Genomic DNA, 15,657 nt, shown 5'->3' with positions numbered 1-15,657 from the left:
AAAGAAATCACTATATTCTCAAGGTTAATTATTTGTGTGAAATATGCTATATGTTAATTAGACAGAAGAAATAATGATTTCCATCACTAATGGAAGAAAACCCACAACAAAACAGGCATCCAGAGGAGGGTAATCAAAAGGTTAAGGAAGTTTACTAGCTTTAATCAACTATTTCCTTGTTAAACCTACAGTGTTTTCATGTACTAGTAACAGCCCAATCTAAGGAGCCGTGGAGGCTTATGAAAGAAATATCCACCAGGATGCCATGTTTCTAGCAGTGGGCGAGTTAAGTTCATACTTTGAAAAAAGGAACTGAATCACCTCAACATCAACAAGCAGCCTTTTTTACACAGTAACTCATAGTACGATGACTTATTGCTCTTTACTAGTTCAAAATTAGGCAGGGCAGGAACTAAGCTGGCTGGTCACACCCGGAAACACAACAATTTGGCAGGTTGCAGTCACTCGCTCATGGAAATGTGACAATTTGCAGAAAAGGTGCCTGATGCTAGCACTCCACTCCTTCACATCTGTAGAGGAAGTCAACACAACTGCTTTTCTCCATCAATTTTAATCTACACACAGGCAGAGGGATCACAAACTGCTGGGAGGCCGTAACAGCCTGGGGGAAAGTTACGTATCTCCTGCAGGGGTGAGTGAAGTGATCCTTGCTTGGCCTTCTTCTGGGGTCCCCGCTTCTCCTGAGGATAACTGGCTGAGGTTTCCTGTCTTCTTTCCTGGCAAAACCCAGTCAGCTGTGTTAAAGGGACACGGGAAGTGCCCGGGGGCCTGGAGAGTTTTTGTTTGCCCGCTCTGTCCGGGGTACTAGGCACTTCCTTGGGATGTTCTTCTTTGCACGAGGGGGTGGTGAGCCACTCTGACAAGGGACTGCTCCTTATCACTTTGAAGGAATCAGCAATGCTAGAAGGAGCCATGGGCCTTGGTGTCTTAGCTTGTTCTGTTGCCTCTTTTCTGGAAGGACAGAGCCACATATTCAGGGAATCTGTATGCTTCTCCTGTTCAGGTTTGGTGACCACAGGCACACCATTTCCACCCTTTCCTTCTTTCTCCAGCCGCCACTTACACGTTGCACACCTCCAGGACAAGCCAATCCTCAATAACCATGCTGGGGTGGACAAGGCTTTCTTGGCCTCGATGTGATCATTCAGGCACTTCAGATTGTCCAGGTTTTCAATCTCCACACCTTTGGGCTGGTTGTCCTGACAAGTGGTACAGGAAATGGGCTTGAGAAGCCAACCATTCATACCCTAGGACTCCTGGAACACCTGGAACAAGAGCTTAACTTCTCTCTGGTTTCACAGCTGCCATTCCCAGGCTTCTCCAGCTTTGCGGGTTCCTGGGGAGTCACTAGCCAATCAGGAAGATCCAAATCATCTAGATCAAGAAGCTTTAGATCTTCAACCTTTTCAATATCAATGCAGTAAGAACTGGTGGTAGAATAACTGTTACCCTCTTGCTAACTTGGGTTTTCAGAAACTTCTTGTTGCTGACTCTTGTGGAGTCAGTTTTCTAAGCCCTTTAGGTTGCCCCAGATATTATTTAAAAAACTGCAAGCTCTGGCATAAGTCTGGCTGTTCTCCAAGGTCTCCTGTAGGGTAAGCCAGTCCTGGAGATTGGTGCTGGGTGTGAAAGGAGCCTGATGACCACTGGCAGGTTTGCTTCCAAGGAGCCATTCACTGAGAGGGTCAGCTGTGGTGCTGGATGCTAACTTCTGCTCTGGCAATGGGATGCAGCCTCTTTTCTCTATGAAGCCCCCAATATCTGATGACCTAGCATGCACCATCAAGTGCTCTAGAATTTGGATGATCTTGAGGGACCCCAATGTGGTAAAGGCCTGGTACAGAGTAGTTGTGTCTGTTTCAAAGGGTAAGACAGTAGACTTTTCAGGTTTGAGGGTCAAGCTACCTAGTCTCTCCAGGCCCATGGAGATTTGATTGGCTATCTCTTCATTTTGGGTGCACTCTAGCTGATGAGTAAGACAACTGAACTAGCCCAGTAGCCAGTAGATCTACTGGGCCTAAAGCTGAAGTGTCTCCTCTTTACTCTGATAGATGAGACCTACCTATTTATACAACCACACCTCATGGCAACATAACACCTCAAAAGGGGTTCTCTATTAAGGGGGCCATTCTGGTCTTGTGTGGGACTAATTCTGCTCACTCTTCCAGCTACAAGTGCAACTGCAGGGGATCCGAGGGGACCTTTGGTGGAGAGACACCTCTTGATGCAAGCCAAGGGCCAAAAAAGCTGTCTCCATTTTTAAAAATAAGAAAACATTGAGTATCAAACCTACCCTTTTTTCAGAATTTCTTCACCTTCATGAAAGGATTGAGGAAAGAGCCTACATGCTGGGGCAGATTAAATTGAAAAATAATTTAATTAAAATATATCTGTTCTTGCCAGTCTGCCACAATCTAATCATTTCAAATGATACTCTTCCAGTCTAGAGTGGCCTCTGTTCTTATTTTGGAAATAATACAAATCTAATATTTCACACACATCTTTTATTTTGGGAATCCAATAACTCACCCTCTCAAAACCACATCTAGTAGAATGTCATAAAAATATTTTGAAAGTGGAAAAGAAAACAGAAGAAAAAATATTATTTCGTAATACTCCCTGATTTTCAGGAAATATTCATGCTCTTTAAAAAGATATATGGCATATATCAATCACAAAATAATATTAGGAGTAAAGTATAAATTATCTTTTAAATCTTCTGTAAAATTAAAAATGCACTTCCCCTTTTATCTTTGACCATAAATAACCTCTTCTGACTCATAAAATTAATCCAACTTATTTTAAAGACAACAGAGCTTTGCGTGCAATGTTCCAGACCATTGCTACGTGGCCCCAGAGTGCCCATCATTTTAGGGATACCCACCAACGGAATGCCAATTAACTTGAGAATCAAAACAATTAGATGAGAAACGCACTGTAGGAACTTGGGTCTTGTTCTTTCTCAGATACAGAGAATCTTAGGGTTTGCACTTGCCTTGGAAAACAGGAGAAACTATAAATTTACTCAAAGTGCAGCCTAAGGGGGGCAGGGGCAAGGGCGGTATTTTAGGTCCATTAGGGTAATTGGCGACCCACTAATTTAAGCTTTGGGAAGTTATGTGATGACTGTGATCATTGACCAGTCGCCTCCCCACTTGGGATCGCCCCATGTCACCTCACCACCTCTAATTATCCCCGGAATCATAATACAGAAAGATGAGAACCCACTGTTCACTATTTATGATACCCTACATTTTGATTAGTTATGATATTTACTCGAGTCTGTTACTGGCCCATTGCTTTCCTTGTGCACTGCTCCCTGAGGGCGCTCTCATCCATTCTACTGTCCTAGCATGACTCCCATGCAGATGGCTCCTCACTTTTCTTAACTAGCCTGGGCTGCACCCCTGAGCTTCCAAGAAGACATCTCACCAGCACACCCCACAGGCGTCTTCAATTCAATATATTCAAACCAGAGCCCACTGTCTTCTTTCTAACTCTTTCTTCTTCAGCATTTGCTTTCTCCGTTAGTGGAATGACTGTCTACCCAGGCGCCCAGGCTAGGAAACGGAGGGATCCTCGGCTCTTCCTATTGGCCTTTCTAGGTGATTCACCAGGTCTCAGTATTTCTCACTTCTGGCCTTTCATCTTCACCTCTTTCATTTATTCAGCAAATATTTAATACGTGCCTACCATATGCAAGGCACTCTTCTAAAGCTGAGTTTACTTTGAACAACAAGACATTAAAAAAAAAAAAATTCCCTGCCCTTCTGGAGCTTTCATTCTATTGCAGGAGACAGAAAATAAACAATAAATATAATGCATGAATTATGAGAAACTGAGATCTGCTACGGACTAAGGTTAAACAGCATAGGATGATGAGGATCAGAAATGCAAAGTGAATTAAACTTCACGTGGCCTGGTCAGAGTAGGCCTCACTGATAAAGTCATATTTGAGCAAAGATTTAAAGAATGTGTAAGAGTTAAGAAAAGATGGCAGGAGAGTGTGTGCAGGGTGATGATAGCCCAGGCAGGGTATGTGTGGTGATGGGAAGAGTAGCAAGACCTGTGAACCTGGAGATCATGGTCTTAGTCAAAAATCAAATTGATTCCTTCTAAATATGCCCCTTCAAGTTGTGTCCCTCTCTGCTCTGTATTCTACCAGCCTTGAAAGTTATTTCTCTACTATTCAAATGGCCTTAATTCTCCCCTTTCTAAACCTTTCAATGACTCCGCACAGACCACAAGGAGCAGTTAAATGAACTGGTATATAAATGGTTCCATGGTCCGCTTTGTGTTTACTTCTACTGGCACATCTCACTCTGCTTACTATCTGTCTACTTGACATCAAGCAGTACTCAACGCTTTGTAGTTTCAAGGACACCAGTTTTTGCTACCATAACTCTATGTCGTGCATTCTTTGTGGACTTCCTATCCATGTTTCATCTGACTACATAATGCTCATCACACTTCTTCCCTTTCCACCCCAATACACATAAAATTCAGTACGTTTCTCTTTCTACCTATGCACGTCTTCAGTATTGCTCTTACTGTGTTATAAATGCATTTTTATTAGCCCCTGTCTGAGCTCCTTAAAATAAAGAACGTATGCTTTGTGGAGAGTAGATGCCCAGTAAATATTGGTTGAATAGATGAATATTATCATGTCTAAATTGCTATACAATGGAGAGATTTCAGTTGAACTTTAAGATGAACTTTCAAATGTTTCCTATTGTTTTAAGATAAAATTCAAGTTTCTTTGCCTCTCTTGGGCCTCAAAATATTAGACCTATTTAGCTTTTCAAATTCTCTGTGTGTATGTGTGTGTGTGTGAGATCATTCATCTGTTCTGCATTCTTTTTTTTTTTTTAAGCTGGGTATCTACTATGCAAAAGGCATACAGTTTTTATGCTAAAGGAGTTAAAAGCTCAATGAAAACATATATAGTGTAGATGCTTTCCTCTTTTTAACTTCAGTAAGTCGATTAATTAATACGGTCCTTGTTTTCCCCATAAATCCACTGTTCTCATTCCAGCCTCCAAAACTCTGCTTTAATTTTTCCTCTTTCTCCTGCTTGGAAAACCTGTGTTTCCCCCTCTATACTCCACAGTGTCATCAGAGTGAATATTTGCCCAAGAACTTGGGATGTCTGTTACTGGAATGGGCTAAGGAGGTCTATGGGCTGTTTGTATTTGGAGACGGTTAATTAGAGCATAAACAATTATTTGCCCAAGCCAATCTGGAATTTGCCTTGTATTTCTTATTGAATAGTGAACAAAATACTTTACTGAAGACAATTCTAGTTTCAAGACTCCAGCCAGAATCTTCAAAATAAAAGAGAGTAAATGGACACGTCTTAATGAGGAGGAAAATCAATGAGAAGAAAATGGTCATATGCTTTGTTTGTCTTATCATAGAAGATAACTTCTTTTCTTTTCTGTTTTCCCCATCTGTTCAGCATTCTAAAGTTTGCTTTCTTATGACTAATTGCAATTTCTTAGTATTGATTCAATGTGATGCACACCAAGGAACTATATAGAGATTTAGTCTTGATTTGAAGTTGTTGCATTTATATTCTCTCTTTTCTTTTTTCACCTGACCTTCTCTCTGGCTAGTGGAATACTCTACATATCCTGATGTGCCATAACTTCCTCAAAAATACCAGAGTCCTTGCATTAACAGTATGTAGAAAAACAATAAATCACTGGAACACTGCCACGCATTTCCCCCAGAGAAACATTATCATCTACGATAAACATGCAGAGAAAGACCCACTGACCTAGAATTCAATTAGCTAGACTGCCACTTCCTGTGTTTGAGAAGCTAGCTCCTCTTTCAAATATTATTAGGGATCTAATTGTTTTAGAAGAAGCTAAGAGGATAGTAATAAGAAAATTCTTTCCTAACAAGGGAACATTGCTAATATCTACCTCATTTTGCAGGAGGAAAACATTACACTCTTATATTTTCGGAAATCAAACGTAAATGGTATGCCCTTTTACCATTTTTCTAATCTTTGTAGAGAGAAGTAATCTTAATGACTACATGTTTTTATTAGTTAGTTAACATACCTTGAAGTGACTTTAAGACAGTATTTTTCTGTCTCTTGTAGTTTTATGTAGATTACAATCACCCCCTCTCAGTAAATCAGCCTTAGTCACTTAATCGGTTATAGATCTGAATGTCATGCCTAGGATTAGGTTTAGAATTGAGCAGTCACCACATGGTGTGTTTTGGAGCCATTTCTCCACAGAGTATGATTGCCCCCACACAAACAGTAGATACTTGAAAATCTACCAAGGGAGGTAGTGTGACCCTAGAAGAAAAAAGGTATCAGCATACAGGCTCTGGCATTCGTGCCTGGCTTATACTCCTAGTCTCGTGGTTTACTTTTTGCCTGATCCTTCCCATCTGTAAAGGAGAATCATGCTACTTATTCCTTGGGGTTAAAGATTAAATGAAACAACACACGCAACCTACTTATGACTATACCTGGTCAAGAGTACATGCTTTAAACATTTAGTAATTGTTACTAGCATTCATCATTTTTACTCGCTGCGTCTGTACCCTGTCTCTAGTAAAGATGAAGCCTGAAGCTAACACACGGCAAAGTGTTAGTTCCTTACTCAATGAGAGAACATATGGATTACCTTCATAAACTGCAAAGTGCTCTAAGGGCTCTATAAAAACAAAGAAGTGGTCTAATTAGCATTTTAAAGGGCAAAGCGAAAACAGAAATGGTTTGGGTACAAGGCGGATGGCAGAAAAAGCCTGAAAGGAAATTCAGTTATTTCAAATACGTTTTCTAAGTGCCTCCTTTATCATGAATTAGAGAACAAAATTCATCTCTATGTAGTTATTCGGTGAAAGAAGGCCCATGAGAGAGGACTCGTCACACAGATTGAACCAAAGAAGCCCAGGCCAGGGAGCCAGCCGTGCACAGGGCAGAGGGAATTGTTAGCCTGGACATATCCTGACCGGCCAGGAGTGTGCCTAGGGGAACATGTATCTCTGTGAGCCAAGGGAGCGGGAACTTTGGAAGTTTTAACATCTGGGAGCAGCTGTTTGCTATAAACAGAATAAAATGAGGTTGGCAACATAGCCCTCCCTTTGATTTGCTGCCCGACCACCCACCCTACATAATGGGGGTCAGGCCTGATGTGGACAATGACAGTTATAAGTACCCAGCTCCCCTGTGAATATATCTAGGCAGTTTTAGAGCTGTTTGCAGGGGGCAGAACTTGGGGTGGGAGGATTGACAGTAATCACGCCCTAATCACTTCTTTTATCCTACTATCTTGCACACAATAAAACACTAAAGTAAAAAGCACATAATAGTGGCTCAATCATTATTTTTAGTGCATAAAAAAATAAAAGAAATCATGCAAAAGGTTGTCTTTGGGATTTCCTGCAGAGATATATATGGGTTGAAATACAACAGAGTGACTTAGAAATGTGGTCACAGCTCAGATTTCACAAAAAATCCCTAGCAAGTCTCTGTTCTACCCTGGCGAGACTGGAACTGGTGGCTTACAAAACAGGATGTTCATTGTGAATCCTCTGGCATCTCTACCTAAATCTGAAAAGATTCCAGATGCTATCGTAAGCCAACATGACTAACTTTCCTTTCCAGGAGAATCAGAATCCACTTAAAAAATACCATAAACCCAGAGTAAGAGAATTTTCCCGTAAGGAACTACTCAAATATTTTAAATTATAAAATATTTAATAAGATCCCATTTTGTAAAGAATTCCTTTTGTTGCTTGACTGGGCGCAACATATTAAATACCTTAAGTAAACATACTGTGAAAATGTATAATCAGATATATGTAATAAAATTATATTAATCTAAAGTCTTCTCATGCAAACCCTGAAAACTAACTCTTGTAATTATGTACCATAATATATTTAGCTGCATTTTGAGTTCATTTAGCAAAATGAATCATTATAACGCTTTCATATTTATGCACAGCAAATTGCATTATGTTGATAATGTATTTATATGGATAACTGATCTCTCATTGAAATTGAGTCATCTCAAGAGGGAAATTCACTATTAAGTTGGTATCAGTGACACTACACCAATCGTGTTGTGATGTGTTGTTCATAAACAATAAAGCTGAATAAAAAACTTCAACATTTTGTCTTGTAGAAATGTCATCTAAGTATACTTTGCTACTTTGCTAAGGAATAAGAGACAAATGTCTCGTTGCTTATTTTATATCATTTAAAAGCTATTCAGAGAAGCTAGTGATACTTTTAGATTGGGAATCCTGTCAGTCTTAGAATATATGGTTATCCTTAAAGTCTGTTTAGCTTTTCTAAAAATAAAAAGTACTCTTTGATCATTTAAATTATTAAAATTAGAATTTTACCAAAAATGTTATGATCAAATAGAAGTACATACATCCGTCAGCATACCTTTTACTACAAAAACAAAAAAGCAAACAAACAGAAGACACCAGACTTAGATCCAGCCACAGCATCGTGAAGATTTGGATATTTGGTATTTATTTTCCTAATTCACCTCCCACTATCTCTTGAGTTATTTTTAGGAAATTTGTCGAAATCAAACATTCCGTATTCTCTTCCCATCACAATTACAAATTCACTTTCTGACAGTGGGCAACAAGAAAAAAATTGCCCAGAAATACAATTTGTATTTTACTATGGATTTGAATGGATTTCATTTCTTCCTTACTCTGCCCTAGATAAATATCTGAAATTTAGTGCGTAAACGCCACACGTATTAAATCCCCCTTTCACTGGCATCCACCTTTTCCTTCCTCTCTTCCTTTCCCATTTCCTTTCTTCCTTTCCTTCCTGTTTTTCTTCCCTTCGTTCTTGTTTTCACATATATTCTAGTGCTTCATTAACTATTTTCAACCCTCAAGCTAGGACCCACAGCTTAACACTTACACCCCTCACTTGACACATGCCTGGCCCTAAAGCAGCCACTTTCTGAGTTGAAAGTTTTATTTGTGACCATCTAAGGCAGTGTTTCCGAAACCAGCAGATCATAAAAATTACCTAGGGATCTAATTAATATGCAGATATCCAGGATCAAAGGAAAAACAGCTTTAAATAAACTCCTTAGAACATTCTTTTGATTAGAAACTTTTGAGAAACACTAATGTAAACCCCCCTCCCCTGGTGGATGCTGTTTCTTCTCTGCCATTCTGCATGTGGTCAAATAACACCAGCTACCGAGAGAGAAATACTTATCTAAGAGAAAGCCTATTTCACTGCCTGACCACTCTTATTATAGAAAAGGGGTCTTCTCCTATTGTTCTTAATCCTGTTTCCTATTCTGCAAGTTACAGTTTTATCATGGCAACATGCTGCTATCATAAAAAATAGCTGAATTATAGAAAAAAAATCGAAAGTGCTATAATATATATGATTTGACATGAGCAGATTTTGCCAGCAGGAAAGCAATGAAAATGGGATCAAGTCTTACCAGCAAAAGAAATTAACCCACAGGAGCCTGACAACTGCAGGCTTATTTTAAGCGAGTAGTGATATGTTTTGAAGGTTATTAAGATGTAACCTCTTACTCATCTGGAAGATGGAATGTTTCTCCTTGAGAAGAATCTTTAGGAAAGTTACAAATTCTTACCTGGAACAGGCGAGTTGACAGAGTATTGCTACAATAACATGATCTTAGTCAGAAAACTTGGGTTTAAATTCCAACCAAGGCACACTAATTTTGCCACCTCAGGTACATGATTTAACCCCTCGGAGAATTAGTTTTTCATGTATGATCTATAATAAGGCAATTCTGACATAATTATAATAAAGGTTAAAGGTGAAATGATCATAAATTGTTTAGTTCTATAAAAATATGAAATGTTAAGAAATTTTACTGAACTGGAGAGTGAAATGTGTCTGGTAGAATTCTATCTCCAATTAATTGAAAAAATTTCCAAAGCTCAGCAGTTCACTGGCATGCACATATCTAAAATTATATGTCTCTGGAACTCACCTCTAAGGCTCTTGAAATGTCATTTCATCAGCAGCAGATTTCTCTTTTGTTCCTTATTAGTTTTCATTAATAGGGATTCGAGACTAGAGATAAAGAAACCAGAATGAGAAGAGTGTATCTTATAAATGAAGTTAGATATCACTTCGTTATACTGACCACAGAAGATGATGAAACTATAGGAAAAATCAATGCTTATGATTTAAAAGACAAGGTGGGAAACTGAGTCAATGAATGAAGCGCCTTAAGTCATCTTAACTAGATCCCACTACAGGGAAAGCATCCACGGCAGCTGTTTTATTATTTCGTTGCATTTCTGTGTGTTTTTAGTTTATTGAACAGATCTTTATTTTTAAGGAGAGAAATTAAATGTTCAATTTCCTCTTAACACACAATACAACTGTGTATATATTCAGGTCCATACTTGAGTGTTTAAGTCTTTAATGGAAGGAATAAAATGAGGCCTAGAAAAAACTTAAGCGCTAGGTCTGATGTTATCCAGCTGTTGGTTCCTGATAAAGACAGAACATCCATACTGGAAATATCGGGGTAACGCTTTGTAAAGCATATGATTATCTAACCACTATGCTGTCTACTTGAAATTAATACAAAATACTATTGAAGATCAACTGTAATTGAAAAAAAAAATTAAATTTAAGAAAAGGAACATCCAAACATCATTTTGTTTGTCTTAAAATAAGGGACTAGTGTTAATAATCACTGAAGGATGCATCTAATTTCAACCTTGAAAGGATTTGTATATGCATTTTTATTTAAGAAAAATATTTAAAATATAAACAAATAGTTTGAACGCAAACCAAAAACAAACAAAAAAACAAAGGAATGCAGATATGTTTATCACGTTAGGTATTCACCCAAAAAAAATGACAGAAAAAATAGATTAAATGAACTTTCTTATTTAATATTAGAAAATATGATATTAAAATCTTTTAAAATATTATTTCATTACTATTGTTACAGATAAAATACTTTTATTTTCAACCTAATAACATTTTGCATTTAGTAAAACAAGGACAAATTTAATGATGGTTCAAGTCAATTTTGGCTTTTAAAATATTTTTCATATGTATAAAAAAAAGTTTAAATTCTAAATTGTATATCTAATTTATGGCATGTCACTTAATAGCGGTGAAGGGACTGAAAAAATATGAAGAGTGTCAAATTAATTTTCTCACCACTTTCTGTTCACCATGACAGGAAGGATGAAGGGCAATTCAAAATTTAATTATTCAACAAACTCTGAACGAGTTTCTCATACACTCTAAGGAAGAGCGATCCAGGGCAGAATGTCTACGTAAGCGTTGTAAAGGAGATGCGAACAAATTGCTCTGTAAGAAAACAAAATCAGATTAATTCCAAGTATAAATCTCAAGAGAGTGACTTATGAGTGCATTTATCAACAAACACCTGGGTGACTTAACAAAGTCTTACTCATTGAGCATGTAAATGAAGAAAATTAATGAGTTCCTAGGGATATAGATACTTCGATGATGTTTTTCCTTAATTATTTTCAGGAGCTAGATGAATAATATAATTAAAATTTTCCAAATCAACTAGCAATTTCATATGTTTCAAAATAATTTCAAATTTTTGGTTAGAATATAGTATAAATTAAATTTTGGCTAATTAAATTTTGTGACACAGGTACAAATTTTTTTATTTATAAAATTAATAAATTTTTGTATTATTTATGGGTTTGGCTTTTCTGGTTGTTTTTAAATTATCCATGAATACGTTTATAAATTTATAAATATCAAATTTTACTGAATTATGCAATGTCATCAGTAAGCAAAATAGTATATATAACATTCAATGATTTTATAATTCACCCATTATGTTAATTGAAGACATTTTTCAACAAATTTGCTTGTATATTTTGTAAGAATGATCTGGATTTTAAAATATTAAAATATTTGTGCTCATAATGAATTTGTCATTCAAAATGTTCATTCAATGAAATAATTTGAGTGTCATTTTTACCCAAGGTTTGTTCACAGTAATCATTCAGCTACTATAATATACAAAAAGTGGACCAATATAAGATTTAATTTCTATTTTCTTGTCACTAAACACATATTGATTCATATTTTGACTTTCTTAAATGATTTCTCATACTACCAATCTATAAATAGTTTTGATGATTAAGTATTTTGCCTCGGTTATAAAAATTAGATAGGAAACTTTTCATTTATATTTCAACATATAAGTTGACTGTGTCCATTTCTTTTCTTACATTTCTGAAGCCGTCCCTGGTGACATTTCACTGCTTAAAACACTGAAAGTCTCCGTTTATTTTGTTCTTGACATCATGCTTCACATAGCTCAAGTATGACAACCCTAGATTCCAAAAGCTGGTTCCTGAAAGAGGAATTGACTTTATATATTTGATGATTTCAAAATTAAATTTTTCATGAACATTTATTGAGCACTTACTATATGCAATATACTGTTAACATCTTTCATGGTACTTTTCAGAAAATGATAGTCACGTTTCTTCTTAAATTATTCTTACTTGTTGCTTAAGTGGCAGGTCATAAAGAATTAATAGGAAATACAGTGAGATGAAAAATATAATGAGTACAGAGAGAAAATGAATTTTTGATGCTTTCTATTTTGAAATTCCGAAGAGGCAGTCTGTTGTTGTGTTCAGTCATTTTTCTCATTCTTTTTCTAAAGTGTCTCTCTGATTTTCCTTTTCTTCTCAATTGTGGCTACTAAGACTGAAGCGTAGGCTTTCCTCACTTGATGCTTGAATACTACAGCAGCTCTTTAATTGCCCCTATTCACTCCTTCTCTAATTCACCCTTTCACTGTAATAATCTGTCTGAAATATCGCTCTTCTGCTCAGGAAACTCCTATACCCTATAGCCTTCTGCATGAAAACCAAATTCTCCTACCTGGCATTAAAATTCGCTCATAATTTTGTGCCATTCTACTAGTGAGGCTTTATTTTCTATTTTTCACAATCCACATGCTCTGTTTCTGCCTGACTGGTCAACTCACTTCCCTCCCAACACACTCTGCTTCTTGCCAAGTATGTTTACAAGTGACTATAACCATTAAAATAGAGGATGGGTCATTAATGCCACTTCTTTTTTTTGTCCAACACAGCTAACAATTTTGCCTCTTTTATGCCTAGTGGTAAATGTCGGATTGAATGCACCATATAGACTGGTGAGCATGGGTTAAGCTAAAATAACTCTAATTCCTCTGAGAAGCAATCTATCTTCAACAGCAACCTTCCTCACAAAGGTTTTCCTGAATCATTTAAGATAGAGTATTTTAGGCAGCAAAGTTTTAATTACATGTATTATTTGCTTTATGAAAATTGACAGCCCATGCTATACATCTCTTTCTGCATCAAGAATATTATATACAAAAGACCATTGTAATAGCTGGAAGGCAAGGAAAGAGAGGAGTCCTGAGCTTTGCATTTAGCTGACCTTTCGCGCTTATCCGATTGGGCCCTCTCCACTGGAAGAAAACCTTTTCTATTTTTCTCCCAATTAATGCTGCCCTCCAAGCCCTTTCTACTTCTTGGTTTTCCAAAGGTACATTTTGGTTTGCACCGATTTCTATGGTATATACAACTAAGTGAATATAGAAGCTACTCATCCCTCCTTCTTTCAACCGCATAGCAAAGTCTAACATTCCTGTTCGGGAAGATTGCAGGGTGTGAGAACAGCTCCTGCGCTCCTAGGTCTTTGCAATATATTCAGAAGATCTGACAGATACAGATACAGGCTACATATATACATATATAGGTAGGTAAACAGATAAGGCAATGTAGGCATAGAAATAGATATACACTATTTCGTGTTACTTAGACGTATTGCTGATATTGACTTAGGACTCCGGATGCCCAACATTTCAGATATTTTCATGGCTATTGGGAATAAAATGAGAGTTCATCTGGCAGAATCCCACGTACTTGATTATTTGTAGAAATATGTTACATACATATATATAATACTCTTTTTAAGTCAGCACATTTACTTAGATATCTCATTCCGCAAACATTCTGGATCAATAAGAGCTTACACTTTTGCTTATTATGTGTCCTCGATTAATATTATTGATTCTGAACTTTGAAATTTTCCTCTATGACAGAACTATCTTACTTTTCACCCTTTCTATACTTTCATTAACAACCAACTTGAAGTTTGTTCTCATTGAACTGTCCTTATATATCTGGTTCATTCACCTCTGTCTGACTTCAGTTTTCTTCCTAACTTAGTGAAACCGTATAAAGCCTCCTTAGTGGTCTTCTCGTTAATCCTGGAAAATACCTCGCCTGTTTGCCTTTTCCATCTGTATTCTACTCAACTCTGAGTAGTCCTTAGAATCGTTTCACTGGTTTTAGACAATTTAGCATTGCTGGAGAAAGTAGGTACATGGTGCTAATTTCACTACAGATCCCTATTTCCCAATCCTGCTCATCTCTCACTACTGCTCAGAAATGATATTTGTTTCCTGATTCCATAGTGCATCATCCATAGTTCAGCCCTCTCGTTACATTTTAATATATTCCCTTCTTCCCATGTTAAAATCTTCATCCCTGCCTAGCTGCGCTTATCAATGCCACCTCAAATGACCTGTGCAGACTGTCCTCTACGTAAAGACCTCCCATCGATATCTGGCACCTTACCCTTCATTCCTGCCCAAATAAAAGAAGAAAAGAACCATAATGCCTCCATTTTTTAGTGCTAAACCATCTACCTGGACTTTGACAGTAACCTTTTTTCTTCTTTTCATGAAAACTTGCTCCATTAAATAATCAGCATTTTCGGCGTTCTTCCCTTTTTTTTCTTACTAATGTGCTTCCATTTTCCCTTCTGCAAAGCCTATCCTCACACTGACAGTCTCTCAAGGTATCACTTTGTCCTGTCCTCTGGCTGCCAAACCTTTTGAAAGAGCAGCTGTAGTATTTTTGCCATAATTCCATCATGTTTTCATTTCTTGCAGAATAACTTTCACTACAAATTCTTGATAACCAGCCTATAAGTCTTTTCCCAGTCTTCACGTTCACTGACTTCTCTTTAATATTTGACCACAGTAATCATCCCTTGTTTCTCAAAACCTACTTGCCCTTGCTTCTGCATATTTTTAACTCTCTGGTCATCATACTGATTCTTTCTACAGAGAAAATAAGACCTAGAGTAAATGATACTCAGTTGACTAAGTTTACAAGCTATTTTGGTTTAGATACTTTCATGCTCTCTAACAACCACTATCCCGCTTAGCTCCCAATAGGAACCGTTCTCCAGGGGCCTATAATCACCTCTTGCCTCTTTATCATTGGGAGCTGCCACTAGGTAAGTAGATCTTATTTGTTCACAACCCCTGGGGCCTACCTCTAACCACCAAAATCATATATTCACCTACCACTTGTTCATCACCTTTACTTAAATATTCTAACATGACCAGCATAGCCAAAGCAAACATTACCATTTCTATGGCCCTTGTCTGCAAATGAGTTTCTTCCTCCGACTTTGTTTTTAGTTTTTATTTATAGTATAATCATTCTTTATGTAACCACAACTTAAAATCTAAGAGTAGGGAGGAAACAAGCTGGTGGCGTGGGTAGCAGCTGCACCCGCCGCCTCCCGCAATCACATCAAAATTACAACTA

At 37.3% G+C, this 15,657-nt stretch overlaps 1 pseudogene across 1 annotated transcript in view; it reads right to left on the bottom strand.

Moving 5' to 3' along the window:
* Positions 1 to 575: 575 nt before the first annotated feature.
* Positions 576 to 15,657, bottom strand: part of LOC308553618 (nuclear receptor coactivator 4 pseudogene) — a 38,602-nt pseudogene continuing 23,520 nt past the window's right edge. Inside the window, exon 3 of the transcript in view lies at positions 576 to 2,101. The product of the transcript in view is annotated as a nuclear receptor coactivator 4 pseudogene (transcript). The remainder of the gene's footprint in view (positions 2,102 to 15,657) is intronic.

Source organism: Miniopterus schreibersii (assembly GCF_964146895.1).
Source record: "Miniopterus schreibersii genome assembly, chromosome: 2".
NCBI lineage: Eukaryota > Metazoa > Chordata > Mammalia > Chiroptera > Miniopteridae > Miniopterus > Miniopterus schreibersii.
Note: the sequence above shows the minus strand (reverse complement) of the source record. Positions and strands in the feature narration are given on the sequence as shown.